The 15,600-nt window shown below is 36.8% G+C and overlaps 1 protein-coding gene and 2 long non-coding RNA genes across 4 annotated transcripts in view; 2 read left to right on the top strand and 1 right to left on the bottom strand.

Annotated features, from left to right (window-relative positions):
- Positions 1 to 15,600, bottom strand: part of LOC100749250 (ras-related protein Rab-37) — a 177,784-nt gene that overhangs the window by 157,784 nt on the left and 4,400 nt on the right. The window lies entirely within an intron of this gene.
- Positions 5,394 to 6,702, top strand: LOC112213194. Its single transcript, XR_004462077.1, has 3 exons — positions 5,394 to 6,002; positions 6,090 to 6,417; positions 6,497 to 6,702. It is a non-coding gene; the product is annotated as an uncharacterized LOC112213194 (long non-coding RNA).
- Positions 7,082 to 9,106, top strand: LOC117151912. 2 transcript variants are annotated; one of them, XR_004462075.1, is made up of 3 exons: positions 7,082 to 7,181; positions 8,062 to 8,228; positions 8,310 to 9,106. It is a non-coding gene; the product is annotated as an uncharacterized LOC117151912 (long non-coding RNA). The 2 variants fall into 2 exon arrangements; XR_004462076.1 differs by having other exon boundaries at positions 8,046 to 8,228.

Raw genomic sequence — 15,600 nt, 5'->3', positions numbered from 1 at the left:
CACAGATCCGAGATCGAACAAGGATTTTGAAAGCCATAACTCAAATTTTAAATTCAAACTTAGAGTGCCAAATTCACAATTTAAATTCAAATAGTCAAATTCACAATTCAAATCTTTTAATTCAAATTCAGACTGTCAAATTCACAATTAAAGTGAAGATAGGCAAATTCACAATTCAAATTTTTAAATTTAAACTTAGACTGCCAAATCCTCAATTTAAATTCAAATAGTCGAAATCACAATTCAAATTTATTAATTCAAATTCAAACTGTCAAATTCGCAATTCAAATTTTTAAATCCAAATTTAGACTGCAAAATTCTCAGTTTAAATTCAAATAGTCAAATTCACAATTCAAATCTATTAATTCAAATTCAGACTGTCAAATTCGCAATTCAAATTTTTAAATTCAAGCTTAGACTGTCAAATTCTCAGTTTAAATTCAAATAGTCAAATTCACAATTCAAATCTATTAATTCAAATTCAGACTGTCAAATTCGCAATTCAAATTTTTAAATCCAAATTTAGACTGCAAAATTCACAATTTAAATTCAAATAACGAAATTCGTAATTTAACCTTTCAAATTTCAAATTGAAACTATATGAAACCGAATCTCAGTCTTATCCCCAAATTCTTTCTCAAATCTTTTCATCCTTCGACGCATTAAATTCCTCGACAACCAAATTACCTCACCATTACAATATCGTAGTATTCACCCTTCGAAGCCAATTCTCTCAACTTCTTTTACACGCATCACAAGACACCCCATCTTTTAACATCCTATACTGTAACTTCTCGCAGCCACCCTATAGCAACAATTCAAACCAACCTAACCTTTCGTCAAAACCACCCCTTCTCGTGTTCGCAAGCAGAGCCCTCGCTTTCCACCGCGAGATTTACTTCAACCCCCTCGAATAATTTCTCCCTGTCGATAAAATCGCAGCTCCACATTTCCAAAATTACAATAATTTCATCCCCTGGATCATCTCCGATCCGTTTCGAATCGTATTTTTCTATCGCTCGAACGTTTATCGTTTCGATCATATACGATAATCATATTTTTCGTTTCAAATGCTTACTGATACCAAAAAAAAAGATCAGGCTACGGATGTTCATCAATTTATAGGAAATTGAAGAATATGAAAATACACATAGTAGGTGAGCACATATAAAATATTTGAAATATAACATACTCGTTACAATATTTGATAAGAGAATCGAATGTCTACTTAGGTTCTATCGCTCTAATCGTATTCGCGTGTGTAATTTTCTCGAAAAGTTAAAAGCCTCTTTCTCGACTAAAACTAAAGCGGCAGTGTTAAATTCCAACGAATCCACGTCGACCGTGTTCCACCGATAACTCAATAGTCAAATTATCAAGATATTCGAATAATTCAAAATCCTATCTAGCTATGTTCACGAAGAATATAAAATTCCATGCGCATGCGCGCTTTACCTGTGAAAATACGATATAATTGTAACTATATGTAAACATACGATAAATACAAACAATAACAAGTAACGCAAAATCAAGGGGTGAAAGGGTTAAACGATCACTGCTGTACCAACCCTGTATCGCAATGCTTCCAGAGAACCTAACCTAACTTGAACGCATGATCCAAGGGTGAACGTGTTCGAAAAGGGGTGGCTGGTCGCGCGCGCGATCTGATTTGCGCGGAACGCGTGCGTGCAAAGCATCCAGCCGAGCTTCGAAAGCTCGCCGCAGGATGGCGACGCTTTTTGAGGAAACGGACGATGTTCGACCCCTGCGAGAGCCAAGGGCGAATCGGCCAATCGGGGAGGCAGCCAGAACGCAGTTTCAGCAATTCGATGCGTGTCGACCGCCATTTTCGGCCGGCCCTCTATTGCTCGCTTCACTGTCCGCGGATGATTAATGACCCAAACCTTGCCTCCCTTTGATCACTCTTCGTCGCGAGATCGCGAGACGATCGTTGTAGGGGGTTGATGAAGGGAGCAGTAAAGGGTGGTTCGTCCGAGATGGGAGACTTTTTGGGGGAGATTCATTGATTGTTGGCGCGGTTCGTTTCGGGGATACGATGTGGGTAGTCGATGTAGGTTCTGTGGTTCTGGGGCTTGGCTCGTTGATGACGTTTCAATGGGTGGTTTTGGTAAGATCGTTTTAGAAATAAGATGTGGGTGCTTAATATTTTTCACGTCAAACAAGACTCTCCGCTTTTTATTCTTCCAACGTTGAGAATGACCGAGCATTATTGTGTGATTGCATTGTTGTTGTGTCCATTGTCCATCGCGAAAATTAAGGGTAAAACGTTTGTAATATATTTATACCCCGACAAACATATTTACATTGTTTTCATACATATCTCATGTACACTCTATCCGTAGGTCATCGGATACTTGGTTGTTTTCGGTAAAATGACGATAGAATGTATGCAGGTACGATTTTCCGTATTGATATCTCATCGTTTTGTTCGTCATTTTATTGTTTAAGTTACTCAGGCGAATTATAACGTGCGCGATTTTATACTATGAAGTAATCTGTATTGTGAAATAAAGTTGATATTAACATCAAATATTGAAATTACGCAATGCCAAAAGTATGTAATTCTAATAATTATTCTAATTGAAGTAGACAAGTCTCGCAGATTTATGAATAGGAATACACATTTTGCAGAAATGTGGGAAGACTGAGACCCGATCAATTTCACAGTTTACCGTCAACAATATGTTAAAAAGCTACATGATCTGACGTAGATTCTACAGATTTTTTAAATTACATTCATGGTTTGAGTTGTCAATGATTAGGAGAATTCGGTTTGAAAAATTGTGGTACGATATCCTTCGAAATTGTGCAGGTACCATTTTCCTTTTCCTAGGAAATTCATTCAATAACTAGGTGAATTTTTCCAAGATAATATCTGGATGCTCGATATAGTGTAAGTTGTATGTTTTACTGTTTGAACACTTGTTTGTATATTCAGTTTAATAATCTCGTGGTTTATTAGGATCAATCACCTTTCTCAGTTAATTATTGCCGACTAAATTAGAAATGTAATTTGGAAATTTGATAAATGCCCTATCTTTCTGAATTCGAGAGAAAAAATTGACAACATTCGTAGACTCGGTTTATTTCATAGATGAATAGAATTTAATTTGAACATGCGACTAGATACATTTTCGTAAAAAGAAGGAATGAACTCATTGATAAAAGTAAATGGAAAATTAAAACCTACAATTTTGTGTAATTGAATAATACGACATGAAAATAATAACATGCGATTATGGAAAGTATTTCCTTATGAAATAAAACTCTTCTGTTTAAAATCATCTTGCCTCATCAGTTTTACAGGCTCTGGAAATTGAAGTCTTCAAGCCATCGGATCATCTTTCCAATCATAGCCTGTCGTCGAGACAATCTTCCCCGAAATTCGTCTCGTCGAAAATGTCTGTTATACAATCTCACCATCCTGTCCGTTTCATTCGAAGCACACCTCGTCGACACTTCCTCAATTTGCCTTTCACCGAGCGCACCATCGCATCCACCTTTCATCGAAAAGTCGAATTACCGCGGAATCACCGGTATTACAGCACCTGTACGCAACTTTTCGACAACGTTTTCGTCGTAAAATTTCCTCGAACACGCAACATTCCCCATCAATTTCTCCGCTCATTCGACAAAAATTCTACAGTGTTAGGCAGTGTCCTTAAAATTTGTATATAATTAATCACTGGAAAGGCCTGATGCTGTGCAACGCGTAGCAGCTTAATATATTCGTCGTACGCTTATGGTTAATTGATATGTTACACGATAAGCAACCTTACAAGAACCAGTGTAATTTAAAACATTTACTTCCTGAATCTGCAGTGTTCGAAGTTAAGTGCTGTTACCTAAATGCTGAAATATAAAGAGCGTTTGTAATATTACCGATCAAAATGCGGAACAGCGATCTATAAGTGGAAATAGGGTTCACTTCCAGAATTTTTATACGCATAAAATAAATACGATCGACTTTTCGTATTCTACGATGCAAATCCTTCGCCAAGTCTGTGTTTCGTTCTGCGTTCAATATTTGTTTACAGCTGTATAGTAAAGATGTGAATAGCTAAAAAATAACTAAAATATCAGGTTGTCCAGAAATTGTCTTTCTTTTGCAGACATGTCTTTTACAACGATGAATCTTTATACAAACATGAAACCTAATCTGTCGAACGTTATGATCTTTACTTTGATAGGACAAAATGGATCATACGTAATTCGATAAAATAATATAAAACGGAAAATATTGTGCATCCATTATTTCCTTGTAAAACGAAAGAAACTTTTCGGACGACGTAATATAAAGCTATAATAAAGTTTGCGGTAAAATTTTCTATAGCATTTTCTCCTATCTTCGTTTACGATAGATTATGCAATTTGTGTAAAAATGTTGAAAATATTCTGTATATACGAACATTCTGTGCATACGAATATTCTGTATATATATGAACTGATACAATTATCTTCGTTCGCCTAAACGAAAACGACAGAGGAAGATAAAGAGAAAGATAATAAGTTACACGAAACTCCGTAAAAGTTAAATTATAGCGATAATTGGAATTTATGTACGCATTTCTTTAGATAAAAGAATATCTATCGCACCGAGAAACGAATGGAGGCCGAATTCGCATCCGACAAAACATGAATCGCCAGCAAATCAGCTTTGCAGTTGCGCTGATCCGTTCCCTTAATCACGCGACGATTCAGCTGCAACGAACAATCAGCGATATCAGCACTGTGTCATTATCATCAGCGATAACACGCCGTTCTATACATCCACTCGATGTTTTTAACCTATCCTCGATGCAACAAACCTAACGTTCTTTTAGACCCAGCGAATAGAACCTTTCGAAACTATGAAAACTACTAAATCGCAGTATAAGGTGATAAAAGTATTGCAAAATCATCATCAACGGAAAAACTGGATATTTAAAAATTCTAAAACGTTTTTTTGTGAACATCTAGAGTCACACGTCCCAGTCACGTCGAATAAACTCGTCGAATTATCAAAGTAAATCTTCGCAAATCTCTTCTCTGTTCTTCTCATCAAAAATATTAAGTCGTAACGAAAACTAAACCACTAAAGAGTCATTGTCTCAGAAGTTAAACAACGCTCAAGAAGTTTCCGACGTTTCTTACAAATATTCACGCCGAACTCGCAACTGCAAACTCGATCCTTCCGAACCTACCAAAGGCTCAAAATCTGAACAAAAGTCGCAGGAATTGACAAAAATAGACCCAAACTCCCATTCACGTTAGGTGAACTTAAGCCTAATTCAAACTAACAAATAGTCTACATAAGTAAGTAAGTAGATTATTCGTCGATGACATTATCAGCCCGATGCGACATTGCCAGACAATGTACAATAGAAATAAACGCGGGACTGATTGGTTGTTTCTGCTAGGTCCAACGCCAATCATAAAGATAAGCATGCATATTAGCCAAAAATGTGACGTATATAAACAAAAGCATATAGCATATAGTGTACTTTCACAGCCATTGTGCTCTCTCGCTAATTATTTTTCCAGCTGTGTTAGTACATACATCCGCAGCTTTTCCGCGGACAACGTATGTCGATTGCCGATTGGACAATTGTCTGTCAGTATGAACTAGGCTTCAGTGAATCCAGCAAAAGCTCGACTCGATCTGCCGAGTCTCTCTCTCGACTCTCCACAACCCACAACAATTGCCGTGTATGCGATCCTGTTTCCACGGCGGCAGCGGGCGACGACGGCGTCTGCGTGGCGTCAGCTGGGCGTGCCATCTTGCACGTCTGCGTCCGTCTGCCCATGGTATCAGGGTGCCACGCTATCTAAGAAGCTACTTAACTCCCTCTAACGAACCAAGAGACAAGCCAACAAAACCCGATAAGTAACAGGAGTTTCGCAGTTGGATGAACACAGGCCGAACATTCACGACCGAAGAAGCCAAACGAGGAACGTGAAACGACGAAGGAGGTGTTCTCTGTTCAGGAACAAGAAAGGAGGTATGCTGGAACGTCCAATAAAGATGAAGATATTAAGCAGAGAGAGAAAGGTCAGTCTCTCGTTCTCCTAATCACGAATATTCACAGGCGACGAACGAAGGGGTAAGCGGACAGAGAATGAGTCGAGGGGAGTGATGATTTGGTGGAACCAAACCGGTGCTGCCAGTGCTGTCGCGACGAGGAGAGTGTCACGCTCTCTCTGCTGTGCGTGGAAGAAACGAGGAGAGGGTCGCGCTTCGAGCAAGGCGACAGGAACGCCAGGAAGTAACACGCTTGCTATTGTGAGCAACCAGTACCACTTTGGCGGCTCTTTTTGCCTTGATGCTGGGATTATTAGGAGAAACGCGAGTCTGTCTCGTTGTTCGGCAATAGGAGGTGGCGTTGGAGAGTCTGGATCGAAGCGAAGGTGGTGGAGGTTAGTGTAGTTGCGAGGACGAGGATCATATTGAGTTGGAGTTGTGATGGCAATCTTTTAAATGTGTTGGTTTTTGCAGCATTGAAAGTATACTGGGAAGACTGGAAAGGGATTTTTTGAGAGGTTTTCGGGAAGTTTTACAATTACATTTCGATTACTTTAAACGAACAGCATACAGGATATTGATTGTGATTCAAAATTACTACAGATTATCTCCTTTGGACCTTCAAATACTAATATTTCCATATGAACCTCTCTCGTGAATACACGAGGAAATTATGACATTATAAGTAGGTAAATTCCACGACAAATTTAAAAAGAAATAATATTTTCATTAAGTACCTTTCTTTCACTTTTCCATTTATGAAATTGATCAGTCATAGCTTCTGACTAATTCTTATACTGTTTACCAAATTTATTTAGACGTACCAAACTTATATTCGTCTAACGATCTAATTTTTTGGCATTTCACTGGAATCTGGAATTTTATAAGGATATCTATCTATGTTGAAATATCTTAAAGAAAATATGTTTATTGTTCGATGGACACGAGTTTACACGTTCCGCTCGTTCGTCCAAAACTGCATTAAACGCGGCTGGTGGAATGTGGGTCGATGCAACGTTATAAAAGCGAGTACATCGCGTTGTTTGCTGTTGCAGGAAGAGGTTTTATGAAATTGCGCTGACCCAGTTTCTCTTGCTTTCCTTGTACACGATTGGATTGAATGGCGTCTCGTGGATTGATCCTAGTTTAATGGGGACAGGTACTATCGTCGCAAGAATCTATGTTTGTTTGTCTTTCACTCCTTCAGATATTCTAATTTTATCTCACCTTTGTCACTTATTATCGATAATTGACGATGTAGAAAACGATAATTCTAAGGATTGTTCATAATACTACGTATAGATTCCAACTTCAATGCGACTGTTAGGTTCGTGACATGAAACGGAGAAAGTTTGTGTTTCAAATAAGATGGAACTTATTACGCTCCATCATTCAGTTATTTAAGAAGAACCAATAGTTTGTGAAGTGAAAATAAGTTCCTTGGAAATATTTTCTTCATGTATCAGACACAATTAAACATCTTTGAAATTAAGAAGCCAAATTAGACGATTCCGCTTTTCGAAAAATCCTTAGTTTTATCTGTTACCAATCATGTTTGAACATAAAGTTGTCATATTCTCCTATATGAAATACGCTATTCAAAATATACAAAGTAAAGACATTTTCTTATGTTCAATTAACAGCACAATCGATTCTTGTTTCTCGATATTTTTATTTTAATTATAATTATAAGAATTATAATATTTTAATTATAAGAATTATAGATCTCAGTAATGATCATTTTCCACCACTTCTAAACGTAAAACTATTATGCTACATCTTTTCCGTCTAAAATACAGCTCTTAAAAATCGAAGCTAAAAAGAAGTAAATTAAAGGAAAAATCTCGCAGCTATTTTGCTTACATACGTCTGTTAATTGCTGTTAATTAAATAACAGCAAAATTCACTCATTGTTTTCAAAAATTTTGCACTTTTTTCACTATAGTAATTGAACATTCATAGTTTTTCACAATCTAACATTTCTGACACGTTAAGATGAATCCATGAAATGTTTCTTTACCAGGATAAATCATTTTCAGCGTGGCATTTGAGAAACGTGTGCCTCTGGACGCTTGGAACAGGTACCATACCATTTAACGAAAAGACAGTAAAGATAGTCAGAAAACTTGTTAACCAAAAGTCAATAACATTTTACTTGGCTAGCTGATTTGAATTGGCAAACTCAGTTTCGATGGGAAAACCAAAGGTATATTCTTCAGAAACATTTCCTGTACATATGCACATTCATACGACCTAATGCTTACATATCTACTTTTCCGTTGATCAGCGGAAAATCGTGGCTAGGCGAAACTAAAAACGCAGCCGGTTCCATCGGAGACAGTGGCACGGTGTGTCAGTGACCCTGCGGTCGAGGCTGCTGCAGCAGGAAAACGCGAAACCACCGCACGGGTAGATATCGATTTGTCTGTGTTCGCTAGGAAAAAAAGTTGGCCGGCCTTCTGACGTTCGCCGCTGATATTGCCCGCAGTTCACGCTAACGTGCCATTTACTCACTCGAACGACCTCCTCACGGCCGTTCGTTCTACCTCCTGCCGTTCCACCTCCTCATCAGCGTTCCACGATCGTTCGTTTTATCGAGGAAGCTCAGGATGAAAGATAATATCGAGACTGATTAAATATAGCACAACGTTGCAGCAAGATTTTCGTCCTTTTAATGGGAATACGGGAATACGAGAAGAGAAATATTGGAATCTTTCGACTTAAGACGGAACTTAACTCTTTGGCGCATGGATGAATGTGATGTTTGTTTGAGAGAACAACGCTTGGATAGGAAAGGAAAAGCCGTAACTACAAGACTGTTTTCTTTTCTTAAACGCGGACAAAAATTGCTCATTGTGCGATAATTACACTGATACATTGGAGTATGGCAATGACGTAACAATTGCAAACACAATTCTCAAGAGTCCCACTATTTGTAAACACAAGATGGAAAAATAGTGAAGTCTCGTCTTCATTGAAATAAACCGAGCAACCTGCTTGTTGCCTTTTCTACGGCATCTCCAACAAGTTAAAAAAATATACCAAATGTCCAGCTGGACGAATTAAATAAATAAAAAAAAAATTGTCCAACAAACAGCAGCTTATAGAAACATTTTGTTCACACTGAAGCAACGTAATCTGTAGCTGGATTCGCACTGAAGCGACGACGAGGAATTTTTGTCGCTTTTTGTTGTTACGTGTTTCAGACCATTTCCAACGAACAGTAACTTACAGAAATAATTTCTGTACATTGGTGCAAGTTTTCGATAAACATGGAACAGCAAGAAGTTGCTTGATGTTTTTTCAATGGAGACGAGGCTTAACACGTTTGCTATCAGCGTAGATGTAATTTTAGTCACTTGGATTCAATCGATTTAAAGTCATCGCTAATGAGAACAAGCGTATGTAGAAACTTGGAAAGATATTTCACACCAACTAGCAAGTTTACACCGGTAAAATGATTGTAATTTTAACTTGCTCGAATGTAAATAACAAAACAGATAGTAGATTGAATTGTAGTAGATTAAGTTATCTGAATGAAGCTTTAGTCCACGCAATACAAATTGGCATTTAGCGACTATAAAAAGTGTTGACCTTGAAGCAGATTCTTTTTTTTATCAAGTTCTACATTTCGTTTTTGAAGTATCAAATTTCTTTAGTCACATGCCAGTACTATCAAATGACATGAAATTGAATAAGCTTGGACCAAATTAATTAATACCTGTGTAGATGCTATAACAAATACAATGATATACCAAGACCTTTTCCAGTCACTATATATTTATGATATAGATATGATCTGTCTATAAAATCCTAAACCTTTCCCACCACTTTTTATAAGTCCACTTGCTAAACTATTCACAAAACCTTTCCCCATAACAACCACCTATCAACCATCACCAAAATCATCCCTAAATTCTCCCAAGAAAATGACATAAAATACATTCTAAAGTCATTATATGTTTATGTTGTACAATCTACTCATAAAATCATAAACCTTCCTCTATTACTCTTCTTTATAACTTCGTCTTATAAACCACTCACAAATCCCTCCTCCATAACAACCACTATCAAGCATAATCAAAATCGTCCCTAAATTCTCCTAAGCTAATTAACAACAACAAGGTCTTCTCCCATTCACCTGACCATGCGGCACGTGGCATCCTGGGTGCAGGCTAGCAAAAACAGTTCCACCCTTTGCCTGGCTCTTTTCCGCTGGAAACCGTTCTCCCCCTTTTGTGTTTCCGGCATGTCCCATAAATCACCCAGGAGCCGTGGTGTAGCGAGTTGTGGGCGGCCAGGATAGGAGGAAGGGTTTCTCTGTCGGAAAGAGCATGCGGTTGGAGTGGGACCACGTGTGGGACGGCACCATAGTACCTGAGAAGGTAGTACGGGGGCCAACAGTTAGCGCCAGACGGTCAAAAACTCGCTGGACCGGCTGCCACCGAGGGTTCTTTTTACCTTTTTTTCTCTCTTTCCTTTTTTGTTGTTCTTTTTCCTTTTTTAGTTCTTTCGCAACGCTCTCGCGTCCACCTCTCATTCATTTCGACCCTCTCGACCAAGCAGCCGTGGGACGCTTGTGGGCGCTGCGATTTTGTATGTAAATATACGAACACTTGGTACTTTGGCTCATAGACCTGGCTGAAATTTTGGCACATAGTTTTTAGAGGTAACGGTACTTTTTATTTTATGTCGATTACAGGTTAAACGTATCGGCAATAAAATTATAAGAATGGTCAGAGTGATGCATTTGTGACTTTTTACAGAAATTCCATAGACTCGGAAGCGGATGCGAATGATTTAAAATGATCTTGCAAAGTATGAGAATAAAAGCTTACTTTTCTCCTGGTGTTATGTAGATGTTCACTTTCATTCTGATTTCTTTGGTAAAGGTTTGATTTATATATTACACGGCGGTAGTTTCCAAGTTAATTAAATTTTTGCATACTATTTGTTAGTTTGAAAAGAAATACTTTCAAAAGGACGATTATAACACAAACATGACTTTAATTTGAAAGATTCTGTCATCACGCGTTTTGCGTCAGCTTCATCCTTCCAAAATTAGTCACTGCAATTAGTTTTCTAAATCGACGGTAATGTGGTACGTACGTAATCCGCATGTGTAGAATGAAGTATAGATTTGATGTAGTAAATAATTAGTTTTTGGAAAATTTCATCTTAGAGGTATTATCCCCAGACCGTGTTCTTTTTCTCCTAAGTGTTTCTAAATATCTATTCAAAGAGATACAGGAGATGGTAATTAATATATTATGATTTCTTGTTTCAACCTTATAAAACATTCTTTTTTCTTAAATTTGGTAGTTATTTTCATAGTCAAGATATTAATTCTTCAAACTGTCTACATGACTCAGACTTAACTCAACTATATGATTATATAGGTACCATAAGTATGATATCTATATGTATATTATAGGTAATTGAATGTAAGCCAAGTCCATTTCTCGACCGCGAGGCCAAGAAGTACAAACTAATAAATACATACATAAATGTAATATCGAATAATGTATATACATTATCTACTACATAGAGCCTGATAATTTGAATGGAACATTCAAATATTTTAAGATGAATATTTCATAATACGAATAATTTTTACTAAATATGTACTTCCTTCGGATATACCTAATAATTATCGAAGAATAAAATATCTCAATACAGAGCCTAATTAATAGAATAAAACAGACAAATATTTTAAGATAAACATTTCATAATACGAACAACATTCGCTAAGTATGTACTTCCTTTAGATATAATAATTATCGAAGAATGAATTATGACCATATAGAGCCTGATGATTGCAATGAAACACTCAAATGTTTTAAGACAAACATTTCATAATACGAATAATAATATTTCCTCCGACGAATTTAGACGATCTCAAATTAGTATCAAATTGTAACTGAAATTTTCCTCAAATTCCATTTCAATCTAAGAAAATCTAAAAAGATCTAAAAAAAAGACAACGTTATTTCATAACACGAATAATAATATTTCTTTCGACGAATTTAGACGATCTCAAATTAGTATCAAATTGTAACTTAAATTTCTTTCAAATTTCATTTCAATCTAAAAAAGTCAACGAAAGTCAACACCAGTCCGAATTTGAACCGAACAATCACCATTTAAAAAGAAAAATCTAGACATCCTAATGAAGATCCCGTAGGAAGCGGTTCCTCCGCGTTTCCATCATTCCCGTTTGTGGCGGCATCGAGTCGGCACGATTGAGATTTCTGCAAGCAGGTGGTCCCCCGTAATAAATCGTATTGTAAGCGATCCCCTCGGCTAGCCACCTGCGAATCGATATCTCGACCGGTCGGTCCAAGGCGGCTCACATGCAAATTCGCGGGTATCATGGGAGGAAAGGTTCTCTTCCTGTCGCTTCGCCTTCTCACCGTCCTTCCTGTTCTCTCGCGACCTCCTTTTTCGCCCGACAAACTCCTTCGCGCACCTGGAACGATAGATCGTTCCAATCGTTGATCGACAACTCGCGAAGAACATTCTTATTCGCTCTTTTTCGTAGCAAATTTGTTTTTCGAGCAAAATTTAAACGTAGTCGAGCTAACGAGTATCTATTAAAGTTAAATTTGAAAATTTAATGTTCAACATCGAGGTGATCCAGGAACATTGCTTTTTTGTGATGGAAGTTCATTTATAGTTCACATTATTACGTTACTCTCATTATCATTAAGAGACAGATGTATCTTGAAAGAGTGTAATGGAGTATTTGATTGAGAATTTGGCTAGAAATTTCGTAGATTTTCATTTGATTTCATCCGTACTATAAGTTGATATTCGTGAAACATTAGATAGACGTAGTTAACACGTTAAGCGCCAAGCCTGTTTTGTCTTCCTTTCCGTTTAGCTCGGGATATTCGATTTCATCGATCTGCTGGCGGCCAGAGATCTGTGCAAGGTTGCGTGTATATCTTCGGATATGTTTCTTCTATGAATTTATCGCAATCTGTACTCTACATTCTGTTAGAAATGCTTCCTCTTCGGCTAATTGTCTGTGGTTCGTGTCCTAGTGCAATTTATACGAAAATATAAGTTTTTAATTGTATGCCAACAGTGACTAACGCGGCCTGAACGAAGAGTATACTGTCAGTCACAGGTGACTGACACGGCGCTTAACGTTCAATGAATTGTTTAAACAATAGAGTGGCAAAGCTTTCTTTCTTATTTAACCCTTTTGGTCGATGAAGGATTGTTATTCTATTAGCATTCGCTAAACGAAATCTGCAATCATTTTCTTTCAACACAAACACGCGCTGCAGTTTTTGTTAAAATAATATCGCTGTATAAAGATATATTTTTATCAATTTCACATTTCACATTTTCATTCTTCTATTCTACAAAAGTTGTTCACACGGCTACGATCCCACCACGGCCTTGTGATACGTTAACAAAGCAGATGGGAAAAAAGGTATTCGCAGAAACGTGAATGCAATAGCTGCCAATGAATACGCCAAAATTAAAGGCACGTACAATAGTTGTCGCGTTCGTCCCGTTTCGATTCGATTCTCTTTGACGTTGTTCCACTTGTTGATATTAAGCTCTGTGCACACTTGGACTGATATGACCATATAACAATGTTTATTTGTCGCAGTGTCATATTTTACTTGCTCTTTTTCATCCTCTTATATGGAATGTCATTTAACATTTCTTGAAATATCATTTTTAGGATATATAGTAAAATATCTATACCTATCTATCCGATCAGCAAGATTTGTAAACTGTATAACGTCTTTTTTTCAAAATAAAACTTTTGATTTCAAGAAGTTTTATTTTGATTGTATCGATTGTATAGTAAACATTCTCGGAGTACGAAGGATTAAGAAAATCAAAGAATATTCAGAAAGTAAACGGTCAATGAATGGAACGAACACCCTATATGTATAGTAGTTTTAAACGCGGATAGCAATTTCTACCAATGTACATAATAATAATAATATCCTGTAATAACGAATAATCTCTCAATTATATAATATTAATAATCGAGTAACACATTTATAATAGCAAATCACCAACATATTATGTTATATAGTAAATTATATTATAATAGAAATTACAGTATATTACCCATAATTTCAACACTAATTTCCTCACATAAGATGTACATAGTTATCCTAAATTGCCGTGATTGGTTACGTTATGTAACCGCGAAATCGTTTAATTGTTTGTTACGAATATTTGCAATTGTCTTTTTACTATAAAGTCTCGTTTTAAAATCAGGATGCACGTTATGTATCGGAAGATACGATATATATTAATAGCGTGTACACATCATATTGGTCAATTACATCCCACGGTGGCAAAGACGAAACGATGTCTTAACGCAGCAAGCGCATCGTTTCTGAATAGTTAATCGTAGGCATCAATCCGACCGGCTCTCCTCCAGTCGAGCATGCTCGATTAATTAGCAATAAACACGCCAGTACACGAGCTCGATCGCTCGATTACATATGCCAGCGGAAATTGATTTCCAACCATCGACCGATCAACTTTCAAACAGTTCAAGCTAATTTGTATGTTGTCCCAGGTAAATGACAATAATTGACGTTTAATAAGACTGAATTATTATAATAACGTACTATAATCTAAATTAAGCTAAAACGAGATGTTGTATGTTTCTTAGATATTATGCATACACGTAGATACAGGCTGTTTCTAAACTAAAGTTAATTTCAATCTATTTATTTATTCAACAATTTTCTCTAACTTTATTACACTTTCGCTCCATTTTTGTGTATCGTGTGTAGTTTAAATTGCATTGTTGACATTAAATTATAAATTCTCGGGTATTTGTGATAAATCTGAAGATGCAAAAATGCACAGAATGTTATATATGTTGAATATGTAAAATATTCAAGGCGAACACGTACTCGTTAGAATGAATTTTCGAATTTCGAATATTCGAAATTATTATTATTAGTACTAATTAATATTAATATTATTTCGTATACGAATTTGCACAGAAATCCACGGTCTATTAATTACAGTGTAAGTTTCATACTTGCATTTGCACACGCTGACATTGACAGAACTTCGTTTCAAATGAGTTTAATTTAATTTAAACTTAATACCTTCTAACACTATGATAAAGGCAGAGAAAGTTTTTAACCTTATTTGTTAAAACCTGGATTCTAGTTTGTAGAATTACAATATCGAAATGTAAACTATCGTCGATCAGTGCAAGGAAAAGAATTTCACGTATGAACTGACGCAACAGGAGCTTCGTTGGTTTTGCTCGTCTCACGAGGCGTTAAAAGTCAAAGTCGCAGCCTGAAATATCGTTATTATGTTCGTAGCAGATATTACCGGGGCCGACTATTGATAGACCAGCCGCGAAAAGAATGCGCCTGTCGCGTTTAAAAATAACTCGTGACACGCGTTATCCGCGAACGCTATTTTAATCTCTCCGTTGCTTCTTTTGCTTGTTGTTCGAATCGTTGTTGATGTTGAATCATCGTGCTGGGATTGATTGGTTACGTTAAGGGAAGTGATCGATACATATTGCGCAATCCTGTGTCCTGAGAAGTTACGGCAGATGATGAAGC

The sequence above is a fragment of the Bombus impatiens genome, unplaced genomic scaffold, assembly GCF_000188095.3.
Source record: "Bombus impatiens unplaced genomic scaffold, BIMP_2.2 scf_0525, whole genome shotgun sequence".
NCBI classification, from domain to species: Eukaryota; Metazoa; Arthropoda; class Insecta; order Hymenoptera; family Apidae; genus Bombus; species Bombus impatiens.
Note: the sequence above shows the minus strand (reverse complement) of the source record. Positions and strands in the feature narration are given on the sequence as shown.